General features: G+C 37.5%; 1 protein-coding gene across 3 annotated transcripts in view; it reads right to left on the bottom strand.

Moving 5' to 3' along the window:
- The window catches only part of SMIM14 (small integral membrane protein 14), an 82,591-nt gene extending 68,881 nt beyond the window's left edge, over positions 1-13,710 (bottom strand). Inside the window, exon 1 of one of the 3 annotated variants that reach the window (XM_077758918.1) lies at positions 13,452-13,710. The gene's annotated coding sequence lies outside the window, so the exon portion shown is untranslated. Of the gene's footprint in view, positions 1-4,267; positions 4,289-13,451 lie in introns of those variants that run through there. The other 2 variants (XM_077758917.1, XM_077758920.1) reach the window with 2 other exon arrangements.
- Between the last annotated feature and the right edge of the window lie 1,128 nt (positions 13,711-14,838).

Genomic DNA, 14,838 nt, shown 5'->3' with positions numbered 1-14,838 from the left:
AGTTGAGCATCCAACTTCAGCTCAGGTCATGATCTCACTGCTCCTGAGTTCGACCCCCAGGTTGGGCTGTGCTGACAGCTCAGAGCCTGGAGCCTGTTTCAGATTCTATGTCTCCCTCTCTGTCTCTGCCCCTCCCTGGCTCATGCTCTGTCTTTCTCTCTCAAAACTAAATAAACATTAAAAAAAATTTTTTAAAATACACATAAAAAAGAAAAAAAGGAAAAAGACATGGACTGGACTAGTTTTGTTTTCCCAAGGCAAATCCAAAATCAAAAACACCTTGGATGCATACCACAGATGGGACAGCAAGGAGAAAAACAAAGGTGGAGGAAGGAGAGGGATAAAGATAATACAACAACTTAATAAGTAAGAAATAAATTCTTTTTAATAGAATTTTCTGAACATACCAACCACAAAATGTATTTATCTATACATCAAAGCTTAAATCACATATGAATGAAGGAATCAATATTTTAATAAATGGCCTAGGAAAACCTGCTAACAATTAAGAAGGAAAAAACCCAGTAGTTATTCTAGAAGGCAATTTAGGTGAATATTTTATTTGACCACTGTGGAAGAGCTACCACATACAATGGAAAATACCAACAAATTTACAAAATAATACTGTATACATTAAAAAAAAATCCCAAATAAAATAAAAAGAGCAAAAGAATTGGGAGGAAACCACATTCAACTAAGGCATTTGAGATTACAAAATTATAAATTTTCACGGCACTATGAATCCAGAAGTTAAAAAGTGTTCACGGCCTCTGAACAACTCCGTTTCTATTTTAAAAAATCTGAAATACAAAGATTTATGTACAAAGATGGTTTTTGTAAGAGTGAAAAACTGGAACAATCTAAATGTCTGGGTAAAAGGGACTGTTTAAATTATGATACATTCTATGAAGTATTATGCAGTATCATTTTCTTTCATAAGGACATGAGGAAATAATCAGAACATAATGTTAAAGTATATCAAATAGGATATAAAAATAAGCATAGCACATACACATGGTTAAAAAAAGCACTAAAACACAAACAAAAATTTGAAAGCATGCATACCAAAAACTTAAACCTTGGGTATCTCTGGGTGACAGGATTTTACTTTTCACTTTATATATTTTATATTTTTAACTTTTTAAAAAAAGTTTATTCATTTATTTTTGAGAGAGAGACAAAGAGAGAGAAAAAGAGCAAGCACAATTGGGGGAGGGGCAGAGAAAGAGGGAGACACAGAATCCAAAACAGGCTCCAGGCTCTGAGCTGTCTGAGCCACCTAGGTGCCTCTATACAATTTAGTTTTGAAGTATCATATAATGATCATACATTAACTCGTATAATAAGGAAAAATTTTTTGGATGTTGCAGCTAAATCCAGGAAAACTAACAGATTTATCAGTAAATAAACGGCAAAAAGTAAATAAATAAAACATTAAAATATGGCAGGGATATGGTTAAGAGATTAAGGCAGCATCAATCAAATGCAATGTACAGACCTTGTTTGACTCCTGATTCAAACAAATGTTATAAAAGGACATTTATGCAAGAACAAGGGACTTTGAATACTGATTGGATCAAATAACATTTAGGAATTACTAACTTTTTTTTACCATAGCTACAATGTCAATTATCACATCCAAAAAGAGTCCTTATCTCTGAGAGATACCACTAGATATTTTCAGTTACTGAGATACAATGCCTGGAAACTAGTTGAAAATAATCCTGGCAAGGGGGAAGTATAGACAAAATAGAACAGCCATGAGTTAAATAATTGTTGAAGCCAGCTAATGGGTACACAGGAACTCATTATACTATTTTACCTTTTAGTACCAAAAGGTACAAACATACTTAAGGTTTTTTTTAAATACAGTTTTAAAGAAAAAACACTGCTGCTTCTCTCCATGCAAACATAGGGCTCTTCTTGAGAAAGCAGAGATAGATAACCAAGGTTGATTCAAAGCAGAGGATGAAAATAATCTTTCCACTGCGATTTTAAGAAAGTGATTTATGATGAAATCATCTTTTCAAATAGCCAATCAAATCTTTATGGTGATCAAAAACGGTATCAAAATTCTCTCCATTTAAAAAATAAAAATAAAAACCCACAGCAAGAACAAAATGCAAAGTAACAATTTAGAATGCATGCAATTTGTTTTTTAAGACAGAAAATAGAAATGATGGTCAATGAAATGGGGAACTCAGAATAAGTATTCTATGCATTTTTTTCTAAAAAGCATCAATTCTACTGATGAAAGCTCCAAAGTTATAAAACCAAGAAAGTGAACCAAATGCCAGAAACTGCTAAAACTGCCTCCAGGACATTCAGGGAGACTACATTTGAGTTTGTTTTCCACTCTGTTTTTAACCTTATTCCCAATTATATGACAGAGGTAATTACTCACCTCTAAAAATAATTTCCTTTTAGAAATAGCTTTCTGACCCCAAGTTTTTATGCAGAGGTTTTTATCCCATAGTAAATTAGATAAATGACCAAACCAAAGAGTAGAGATATTCCAAAACTTTGGCCGTCTTTCATATTAAACATGGAGAACAAAATATTTGCCTATTAATTTGAGTAAAATATCATTATCATGCTTTATACCAATATACTACAATTAAACAGTCAGGATTAATTTTATCAGATGACCCAACGTCTCAATGTAATAAGGTGTTCAAATTCACTCATACACAACACATATTCACTTGCTCTATTCTTTTATCAAAATGGATCTCAAGTAAACATAGCCATACCTGTAGTTTATATTTGCCTGTAGCTTAGCTAACTACTTTCACATTTTAACAACACCCCTTCTGACAAAGTCAAAAGCAGGAGATTATCCCTATTTTTAAATGAGGAAATCAGGGGGTGCCCGGGTGGCTCAACTGGTTAAGCATCCAACTCTTGATTTCAGCTCAAGTCATGATCACAGAGTTGTGAGATCGAGCCCCATATCCAGCTCTGTGCTGAGCATGGAGCCTGCTTACTATTCTCTCTCCCCCTCTGCCTCTATCCCTTTCCCACTCGTGCATGCACTCACTCACTCTCTCTAAAAAAATAAAATAAAAAATAAATGAGAAAAATAGGTTCAGGGAAGCTAGTAATTTGACCATGATCACACATCTAGTATGAGATGGCCTCTGGATGGGAAGTTACAATGTAAATTCCTGACCAGGACTCATTCCACATCTTTCAGATATGGCCAATCATGCTAGTGACATTTGTTTCTATCTTACAAAGACAACTTCAGAGCAGTACAGAAATTAGATGACTATCAACTGACTTTCTATTACTTCTTACCAACGACTTAAGTTTTCTCTTAAACTACATTTGCATCTCTGATGGGAAATAGGCAAGAAAAGGATGCAGACACAAGTTCAAATTAGTCAATCATTTGCTAAAAACTGCTGAAGCTATGTCTGGGAGAAGTTAAAGACATTTTTTTTTTTTAATTTAAATGTTGAGGGGCATCTGGGTGGCTCAGTTGGTTAAGTATCTGACTCTTGATTTTGGCTCAGGTCATGATCTCACAGTTCCTGAGATCAAGCCCCCCATCAGGCTCTGTGCTGGCCTACTTAGGATTCTCTCTCTCTCCGCCCCTCCCCTGTTCATATGAGCTCTCTCTAAATAAATAAACTTCAAAAAAAATAAAAATAAAAATAATTTACATGTTGAAATAAACCCCAATATATATACCCTAATTATTACAATCTCTGTGCTTAGGAATTAAGACTCCCTGAATTCTATGACAAATTTTAAAACTCAAATTACTAGCCAAGCAATGATAGTTACAAATTCCCTATTATATTCTCTATACTGATCCAATACGGTGATCCTATATTGTTTCACCTAGAATGAGCTATTTACAAGAGAAAATACAGTAAGAGCCATCTGTGAAATTCTTACAAATATTTTTACAGGATAACAAAAAGCTTCAAGACACTCTTTCAGAAAGAGCATACTATTCAAAGGGAAGAGACCAAAGCAGGCTAGAAAGAATAACAACAAAATACTTATCTTTCACAGAATTTAATGGGAACGTATACAAGAAACAAGATGAATGTGACCAAAAGGTCTGTGCAAGATATCGCTGTAAAGCTAGGGTATACATTATTTAAATGTATGAGGATGACAAGCCTTCATTTACTCATAGTTCAGCAAATCACAACTTCACAAGTGGTACTACTAAAAATTTAAGGATGCAGCAGTTCTCACCTATTCATTTAAATAGAAAAGAACTGAGGCCTGGAGAGGTTCAGTGACTTACCCAGTGTCACAACGTGGAGGTGGGATTCAAACCCATGTCTTCTCTCACTTCTCCTTTCCTCTGAAGGATATATCTAACAAGGCTTCAGGGGACTAAGTAACTGGCAGAAGAGTTCAAAGGATATAAAAGAAATAAAAGGCATCCCTTATGTCTAAGAGCTCCAATCAAGTTAATTATTAATTAACTCATATAATAATAATTACACACCAGTGTATAATTAACAGCCAAAATAAATGTCACAGACAAATGACCTCTCAGGAGAAAGCTCAAAAGCAAAGAAAAGAATTATTTCTCTTCCCAACTAACCTTCCATCCCATTGTTTCTAAAAGCTTAACTCTTCAACAACATCAAGAATTTCCTCAGCTCCTTAATTCCTCCATATCTCTGCAGCACAAGATTCTATAAAACGTCCACCCCCAGGGCTGCTACCAGTTTTCTAAAAACTCTCAGTTAATGTAATTCTATTTCCCTACGTCTTAGAGAGTATCTTCTCTTTCCTCAGTGACTTCCCTTACCTATATTTGATTGTACTCTTGGAATCACCTAAGGCTAAAACACAATGGGATAGCAGAAAGAATACATCTTACATAAACAATTCGAGTTATGGCACTGCTGAGAAAAGGATAAATTAGCTTCTCTTTGACTTCACTTTCCCTATGTACAAAACAAAAGTGATAACTGAAACTATTCTTTTTAAAGGGTTGTTTTAAGAATCAAGCAAGAATGTGTAAGAGTGCTTTATAAGCTGTAAAATGCTCTGGGCCAATTCAACTCTTAAGCCTTTACGTTTGAAATTTATCTTCTCTCAGCCTGAGATCTCTGTATACTGCTTTGGCAAGTTTGTATTCCCCTGGGGCTCAGCTATCACTCTTCTGCTATAAAGAGCAGAAAGAAATCTTCTGTTCTGAATCTTGGTCCCTCACCTATGAATTTCCTGTCCTTGCCTGGCTGTTCCTTACTTTTGTGCAATCCCAAAGATTCTCTCACAGTCTGGGGTAAAATTTATTGTAAATGGTCAAAAAAAAGGAAAACTTTTCAAATGAATCATCTTCACATTCAATATCACAACCAAATTTTTCATATTCTGAAAATGTTTTCTAAAATTTCTACCAGAATACTTATTAGACATATTCTAAATTTTAAAAAAGTTTTAATTTATTTTTTAAAGTAATCTCTATACCCAACATGGGGCTTGAAATCATGACCCCAAGATCTAGAGTCACATGCTCTTCCAACTGAGCCAGCCAGGCACCCCCTGAATAAAAAAAAATGTTTAAATAAGGAAAAAAGGCTGTTTTTCCTAAGTTACAAACAGAAAAATTCAACAGAAGATGATAATAAAAATTCCATACTATGTAATACCAAATCAGTGGATAGAGGTTACTTATGTTAAGAAAGCAATTTTTAACAGCTATTATTACAAAATACAGTACTAACGTGTTCTGAAATTGTGACGTACATCACAAGTAATATTACAACTTTGTGAATGATTTATATCATTCAAAGAGAGGAATCAAGACTTTTTCTCTCATTCATTTGCTTGCTATATGATTTCTTGAACAGAAAGGAATATGGTTACTACTCTCTCAATTCATGTAATCTTTCTCATCCATGCTATAGCCTAGATAACACATTTATAGACAGATGCACATAAATGCCATTCGTGATGGAAGGAAAAATGCTTAGGACCAATGTGATAAACCAATATTATTAAATGATGAAATCTGAACAAACACCACAGATTATTTTTTAAAGTCTTCAACATTTTAAGCAAGTCAGTTTCTTTTAATATTACCTTTGTTTCTTAAAAAAAATTGTTTTTAATGTTTTATTTACTTCTGAAAGAGAGAGAGAGAGAGACAGCGTGAGCAGGGAAGGGTCAGAGAGAGAGGGAGACACAGAATCTGAAACAGGCTCTAGGCTCTGAGCTGTCAGCACAGAGCCTGATGTGGGGCTCCAACCCATGAACCATGAGATCATGACCAGAGCCAAAGTCAGACACTTAACTGACTGAGCCACCCAGGTGCCTCCTTTGCTAAGAGTAACAAAGCAACAAAATACATACCATGTAAAAAAAAATTAACTTGTATTTTAAAAAGTATACAGTAATATAAAACAAGATAGCAGCCAGAACACTGACCTCTAAGTCTGTGGCATATATCATGAAGTTGCTTACTGCTTTCCTATCTTGATCTGAAACATCTTTATTATAAGCTGTTAAATTCTGAAAACACTGCACATGTAGTACTTGTCAATGAGTTCAGTCAAGCAAAACCCAGCTTCATTTTGTATTTTTAAAAACTGAGACTCACATCTGTGCTATGACCTAAATTTAAAAAAGGAAACGAAAATTCAGTAGGAAAATAAGCTATGAGAAGGTAACTTTCTCCAAAACAAGAGCACTGAGGTTTAAGATATTATTAACAAAATATAAACCCTATTACACATCTAAAAACTAGGTTTTAGTTTAGAAGCAAGATTTTAATTTTTCAAATGAGTTGATTTTTTTATATTTATTTTTTAATTTTTTTAAATGTTTTATTTATTTTTGAGAGTGAGAGCGTGAGCAGGGGCAGGGGAGAAAGTAGAGAGGGGAAGAGAAGATCTGACACTAACAGCCATAAGCCTGATCGGGGCCTTAAACTCACAAACTGTTGAGATCATGATCTGAGGGAATGTTAGACACTCAACCAACTGAGCCACCCAGGTGCCCCAGGAGTTGATTTTTTTAAGCAATACACATTTATAGTTTTAAAATTCAAATTCAAAAAGGTTTTTTTTTTTGAAATAGCAAAGTGTTCTCCCCTCTGAGGTAATCTCTATTTAAAAACTCTCATGTAAATTTTCTAGGCATCACAAATATATCTATGCTGTATATACTTGTCAAATTATTATTAAAATCACCATGTTTCAAATCATTAAAATGTCTTAAATATAACTTTTAAAAAAACAATTAGACTGGTTGCTCTAACCATTCAGAGCTTAGGTTCAACACAATATCATTTATAATGGTGAAACTGGAAATGACACTCATGTCCAATATTAAATGAAAACTCCAAGTAATCAAGTTTATTCAAAATATCTTCTAAAATACAGTCAGTTAAGGGGTGCCTGGCTGGCTTAGTCAGAAAAGTGAGCAACTCTTGATCTTGGGATCTTGAGTTTGAGCCCCAACTCAAATCTCTTTAGTAGAGATTACTAAAAAAAGAAAGATTTAGAACAATAAAAAATAAATAAAATGTAGCAGTTAAAAATCAAGTGTAGAAAGTTTCTAAGGCCATGGTAAAAAAGGTCAGTAAGTTAAACCAAAAAAAGCCCCATAAAACTAAACTAAGATACAAGCTTATGTGGATTTTATATCTCATTTACACCAAAGATGCATTTTATTTTTCATCAAAAAAAATTTAAGTTTATTTATTTATTTTGGGGGCAGGGTGGGGCAGAGAAGGAGAGAGGGAGAGAGAGAAGTCCAAGTAGGCTATGTGCTGCCAGCACGGAGCCAAACACTGGGCCAGCAAGATCCTACGAATCTCAAGATAGTGACCTGAACCAAAATCAAGAGTCAGACTCTGAACCGACTGATGCCCCCTCCCCAAAATTCATTATAAATACATACATACATACATAGAAGACTGGAAGAAAATACCATGTACAGAGATAAATTCTGAAATGAGAAGACTGTAGATTTTGTTATGTTGGGCTTCATATACTACAGTCTCACAGCTTTTCAATAACAAGCATATCTTACGTTAAAAAAAAAAGAGGGGTTATTAGAAATCCATCTTCAATTCAAGTTTAAATAGAACAATTCATGAAAGGAGTTCTACTAGCATATTCTAATAGCTGTAACAAGTAGGTTTACTTAATATAACTTCTATGACCATGGAAGACTGGTCAATACTATTGTCATATAAAGTCCATGAGCTTTGGGTCAGGGGAAAATTGGGTCTGAATCCCAACAGTACCAGTGGCTTTACCCTGGGCAACTTACCTAACTAGTCAGAGCCTGTTTCCTGCAGTGTAAATTAGGGATAACAATATCTGACTTGGGAGGATTGATGTGACAGGTAAATGTCAAGTGTGTGAAGGAATTCAAGGGGCTGGCAAATATAGTCATAAATTGTCAATGCCATTATTATTGATATTCAGGCAGGTAACAACTGTTTAATTTCAAACTCAAATAATTTGCAGTCTTTTTCAAAATGGCTTCTAAAGTGCCCAAATTGCTCTTTATCCAAATGTAGGATTTACTGATAGGTGCCTAACTATAGAAACAACCATTCATCGGGCGCCTGGGTGGCTCAGTCGGTTAAGTCTCCAACTTCCACTCAGTTAATGATCTTGCGGTCCGTGGGTTCGAGCCCCACATCAGGCTCTGTGCTGACAGCTCAGAGCCTGGAGCCTGTTTCAGATTCTGTATCTCCCTCTCTCTCTGCCCCTCCCCAGCTCATGCTCTGTCTCTCTCTGTCTCAAAAATAAATAAACGTTAAAAAAAATTTTCTTAATTAAAAAAAGAAACAATCATTCATATGGTTAGTACTTGTTATGGGGGCCAAAATACAAATATGCACATAAACATGTACCAAAAGAATACCTTTACTTATAAGCTGGTAGCATGTAGCAGTTAATTATCTAAGAAGTTTTACAATCGTAAAAAGTCCTAATAAAAGCTAAAATATAAGAAAGAACAGTTGGGAGTGCTTCACTTTCTGCAAAATCTTTATATTTCATATACCAATATATCATCACTATTTATTAATTTGGACAATTTAGGTCTTGTATTGAGGTTTTGTTCTAAGTCCTATTAAACTATATGGGAAAAGATCCCAAATAATTCCTTTTAGCAATGTACCATATTTTACAAACACAGATTAAAGTTGTGATTTTTCTTCGTTTATTTGTTACATCAAAGGCCTACTGATTATCTAATTGGTCCTCCCTGACCTCATGGGCCTTCCAACCGAATAGGCCAGATAGCCACAGACCATTAAATACAGAAAGTGAAGTGACGGGAGCAGAAACATTGCTATTTACAGAAGCCTGAGATGGGTGAGGACAGAGCTCTGATAAAGGTCATGTGTGACCTGAGCCTCCAAAGATAAACACAGTTAGCCAGGCTTAAAGACTGGGAAGAAACTAAAGACAACCAGTATTTCTCTAGATTAAGTTCCCCCACCTCAAAAAAATCAACACACCTATCAAATTTAACATTGCTTTTTTTTTTTTAAACTCATTTCAAAAGGGGTCTGGCAATGAAAAATCTATTCAGTTTACAATGATTCAATGGTCATCCAAATAGTAAATCACTCACATCAATGGAAAAAATATAGAAAGAATTCAAATGACTACACAAGCAGGCAGAAAGTGGTAGGTTTTTGGTGTGTGGAACACAAGGTAATGCACAGGAAGGAGAAAACATTCCAAATACTTAAAATTGACTTTAAGTCTGGGGGCTCTCATTGCAAAAAAGCAAGAAGACCTAGGAGTCTTTACAGAGGTCATCTCCCTCTGCAACTTTGCCTGTGCAACTTCAGGCAAAAAGACCAAGAAAACAATGGACTTCATTAAGGACTGGGTTGGAAATGAGACAGAATACACTACCTTGCCCTCAATAAAAACATGGCCTATCAAAACCAAAGTACTGTGTACAATTCTAAACACTAATTCAGAAGCAGTAGGGTACAGTGATTAACAGATATGTTCAAGTCTAACTTTCTGCCACCTACCATGTCACAGTTCCATCACGTATAAAATGAGAGTAGGAATACCTACGTCGGAGTTGTTCTACATGTACAGTTAATAGAAAAAGTGTAATTTTTTAGCATAGTACCTAACATGTAAAAGCATTCCCCAAAATGGTAGCATTACTCCTACAAAGCAAGAAGTAATCTCCCAGAGAAAAGCCATTAAAATATTAAGAAACATTCCAAACTTTGATATGCATTAAAATCACCTCAAGGGCTTGTTGAAAATGTAGATTCCTGAAAACCATTCCTCCCAGGGATTAATTTTACAAGTCTAAAGTAGAATGTAGTCATGCTCTGGCCCAAACATCAAGAATTACTTAAGTAAGAGAATCAAGGTACTGCCCTATTTAAAAAAAAAGGCTGAAAACTAGTATTCTTCCATATAAAAAACTGATCTAAAACAGACTGTATGTTCAAGAGGAAATACAGACATGTTCAGCAAGTTCATTCATTCAACTAACATTCATTAAGTACCCACTATGCAGAGAGTACATCCCCATTTTCAGAGTTTAACTTCTAGCATAGGAAACAGAGTATTTTAAAAAAATAGGAAAATTCCAGATAGTGCAAAATGTTATGAAAAAAATTAAAAGAGAATGGAGAGATAACTGGGGAGAAATTTCCTCAAAGAAACAACATCTGAACTGAAACCTAAATGACCTGATGGAATCAGCCACAGCAAGATCTGGGAGAATACTGAAGCCACAGGGTACAGCAAGCTCAAATGCCCTAAGGCAGGAACAAGCCTAGCAAGTTCCAGGCACTGTCCTAGTGTGTCTAGAACACAGGAACTGACATGGCCAGGCCTTAGGGTACTAATTTAGGCAGGGGAATGCAATGTGAGTTAAGGGAAGGGGGCTGTTCCAGAACATGTAGTTTGGATTTTGTTCTGAATGTAACAGANCAAAAAAAAAAAAAAAAAAAAAAAGACAACATAATCTTATATACACTTTAAAGGATCTCTGGGCTGTGTTAAGGGGGACATACCATAAAAAGCCAAAGTGGAGGCAGGGAGACCAGTAGGTTACTACAGCAGGTCAGAGATGGTGAAAGTTGGCAAAGGTAGAGGCAGTAGCGATGGGAAGTAGTGGCCAAACTTAGAATAAACCACTACAATTTAAGGTAAATAAAGAAAAAAAAAAAAGAACTAAGCCACAAAATGAGCAGTAAACACCTGGGACTAATTACCCAAGAGATACAGAATACAAATAGATTTAAAGGTTTTAAGTAAATTCATGACTAACAGACGTAAATAGATTATTAGCATATTTAGTGTACTTCCTAGACAGTACTCATCTTTTGAAGCTGAGAAGAAGGGGACATATCCTTTTCTTTTGGCACCACCAAGAAGGCACTGGACGAAACAGGCATACATCCAACACTCGTAAGTGTGATTCATAAAGTAAAATCTCTCAGGACCTCACTATCAGAGGCCTGAACAGCTGGTTGGCATTTGGAACATAGTGTAGCTATGGAACAGAAATAAAGCTTTACCTGAATCAAATCACTAAATTAGCAAAACTCTTTTAAACTTCCTATTGTCAACTTAGGCTACTCTGTGCCTGCTCTCCCAAGGGTTAAACAAGAAAACCTTATACGGCCACACAATGCATATTAACTTCTTTATATTATCATAAAAGTTTGGGAGGAAATCTTTTAAAACCACGATTTTAATCACGGTTTGGCAAACATACAGTGAATATACCCTAAAAATTAAGGTCCAAAAGTCCCTATCTATTAAAATATACATTTTGTTACTCCAAAGTACCACTATTTGAAAAAGCAAGGTTACAGAAAAGCATATGCAATTATACCATTTTTCTGTAAAATGTCTAACTGCAAAAAAGAAGTCTGGAAGGATATAAACCACTACTAACATTTTAGTCATCTCTGGATGGCAGGATTATTAATGGCTTATTTTCTTGTTTGTTTATTAATTGTAATAATTCTCCAATTATTACAAATTACTGCATATAAGCAAAAATATTCAGTTGCAGGTTACATAAAAGGTAAAAAAAAGAACTTCAAGAAAATATATTTTCATTTTTCTAAGTCAGCAGGATTCCAACTGTGGTATTAAGAAAAAAGATCTCAACTGCACACATCGGAGAAATTTGTTAAGAAGAGATCCATGTTATACCACACAAGGATACCCCTTCAAGGAAGTAGCCCAAGCCTAAGTACTCTTCCTGGATTTCATAAGGAGCAATCAATTAGCACATACTTCTTTTCTCCTTTTTGCCATTTACCAAAGAAACACCTCAATCAGTTCCCTGGGACAAAAAATTTTTTTAAAAAAAAATTTTTTTAAACACCAGCTTAGGGCAAAGAGGAGGTTTGGTCCTCTGTCTCTATGCTGTCACGGAGGGTAGCAGGGTTTGAAGCAGGCTACACTAGAAGAATCTGCGTGGCCAGCTACCTGAAGTGAAAGGGAACACAAGCTTTCTGCAACCTCCAGTGAATAGGGTCTCAAGACTAAAACACCGGAGAGGTCTTCTACACCGTCCAAGTTACTGTGCATGTAGACCTGGCAACGGTTTCTAACAATAACACCTAAAAACTGGAAGGTCTCCTCAACAAACGCAGATACTACGTGCGTGAGGCGCATCCGGCTCTCCATGCAAAGCCAAGACATTCTACTTAAGGCCGAATCTTCGATTTTGCAAACTAGGACAACTGAAAACATCCTATTGACTTCTTACAGCTAACAAACATTATGTTGGCTAAAATCCTCACACACACACACACAGAAACGGACACTTCGGAAAACTTTGGCTTTAAACTGCAACACTGGACTTTAGGTACTCCGGTAAACAGTTTATCGCACATTATCTGTCTATAAAGGGTACTGCCTCTTCACTGTCAGCTCTGATTCTACTAACTGGACAAAGAAAAAAGGGAAATACTTTAAACCCACACCACAATAAGAGCTAAAATAAAGCTCCCGCTATCTGCATGGCAGCTTTCCTTGCTCATCAATCACAACAAAGGACGCATCCTAATGACTTCATCAAACCTAGAGAAATAGAGGTAAATGACAGTGTGGATTTCAGGGTTTGTGGGTTTTTCCTTTCGGCTACGACTCTCTTTTTTACTCCCTTATACGCCTCCACCCGAGCTGACGGTCTTGCCCTAAAAATAAAACCACCCGTGGCTACTGTCCACTTTCCTGCTAAGCCCCGACTCTGGTTTCCTGCAGAGAGAGCCAAATTGCAGGTTCTCTGCCTCGCTCTTCGCCGGGGGGGCGAGGGATCGGCAGCAGCGGGCTTCTCCCGGTGCAGAGTCACCAGCCCGGCCGGAGAACCACCGATCCCGAGAAGCCAGCCCCGCTATGCCGCAGCAGCCGCAGCTCCCCAGAGCCTGAGGAGCCCCCAGGAGAACAGGGAGAGGGGAGGGTGGGCCGGCAAACGGCGGAGATAGAAAGGGAGACACTCACCCGCCCAGACAACAACCGACGGGGCGGGGAGGATGGGGGCCGGGATCCAGGCTCGGCAGAAAAACCGCCTGAAGCTTCCGGAACGCTGCGGCTACTCAAGACGCCGCGACCGCTGCTGCTCCTGGCCGCTGACTTCCTCCCCTCCTCTGTTTTGATTCGACTGACCACGTCACTCTAAGCCACGAGACCCGGATCTGCCGGCTCCCGCGGGCGGCGGCGCAACAGATTGCAGCGACTCCGAGACCCAGCGGTCCGCCTGCAGAGCATGCGCGCGCCCCGCGCCTGCCCAGTGCGTCGGAGAGGAGGGGCAGGCGCGAGCGCTACGAGCGCAAGTGACACGCTNGCCTCTGTTTCATCTTTGGTGAACAACGTCCTTTGCTGTGCGTTTCCCTTTGCCTGAGCTGGTGGCTTTTTCTGACTCGAGTCCTTAGAATAGCGAGGGTAGAAAAAGAGATGGGCGCAAGTTCATGTCTGCTGAGAAAGGGTACCTCTGTAGAGATTTTTTTTAGATCACTCAGGCCCGGGTGAAAATTGGGGGACGAGGATTTATTTTGATGCACAAAAGTATGTCAGATGTAGCAGTTTTTGATCCTCTTTACATTCCCTGATGTTTTTGCACCCAGAAAGCTGTCTAAAATTAAGCTTAAGAGAAAAAGAGCGTAAGTCACCAACAATGGCTTCCTGGTCGGGAGACAGTGAACGGGTTGGGAGTGGCAGGGGTAAGCTTTGTTGAGCGAGAGCCCTAAGCTTTAATTGCAGGAATAAGGATACTATTGCTTATAAGTTAAGGGTTATATAATAATAATATATAATAATGAGTAAGAACCTCACTTCTTTTTGGGCCAAGTTGGTGCTTCCTGCTCTCCCATTCTGGCCGCCTTAGTCTACCAGCTAAACCTTTGGGGCCCCCAAAATTTCCCAATTTGGCAAAACGTAGAGCTACTCTACTGTTTGTTAGGCCCAGGAATTAACAAACTTTAATTAGAACAGGACCAGTGGTTGGGAATGTAAGCTGGTGCAACCCCTCTGGAAAATAGCGTGGAGGGTCCTCAAAAAATTAACAATAGAACTCCCCTGTGACCCAGCAGTATCACTGCTAGGAATTTACCCAAGGGATACAGGAGTGCTGATGCATAGGGGCACATGTACCCCAGTGTTCATAGCAGCACTCTCAACAATAGCCAAAACATGGAAAGAGCCTAGGTGTCCATCAACTGATGAATGGGTCAAGAAGATGTGGTATATCTGTATGATGGAATACTACATGGCAATGAGAAAGAATGAAATCTGGCCATGTGTAGCAACATGGTTGGAACTTGAGGGTGTTATGCTGAGTGAAATAAGTCAGGCAGAGAAGGACAGATACCATATGGTTGCACATATAGGT

This window comes from Crocuta crocuta, unplaced genomic scaffold (assembly GCF_008692635.1).
Source record: "Crocuta crocuta isolate KB4526 unplaced genomic scaffold, BGI_CrCroc_1.0 scaffold223, whole genome shotgun sequence".
Lineage (NCBI taxonomy): Eukaryota > Metazoa > Chordata > Mammalia > Carnivora > Hyaenidae > Crocuta > Crocuta crocuta.
The sequence above is the reverse complement of the archived record's forward strand: the minus strand, read 5'-3'. Positions and strand labels throughout refer to the sequence as shown.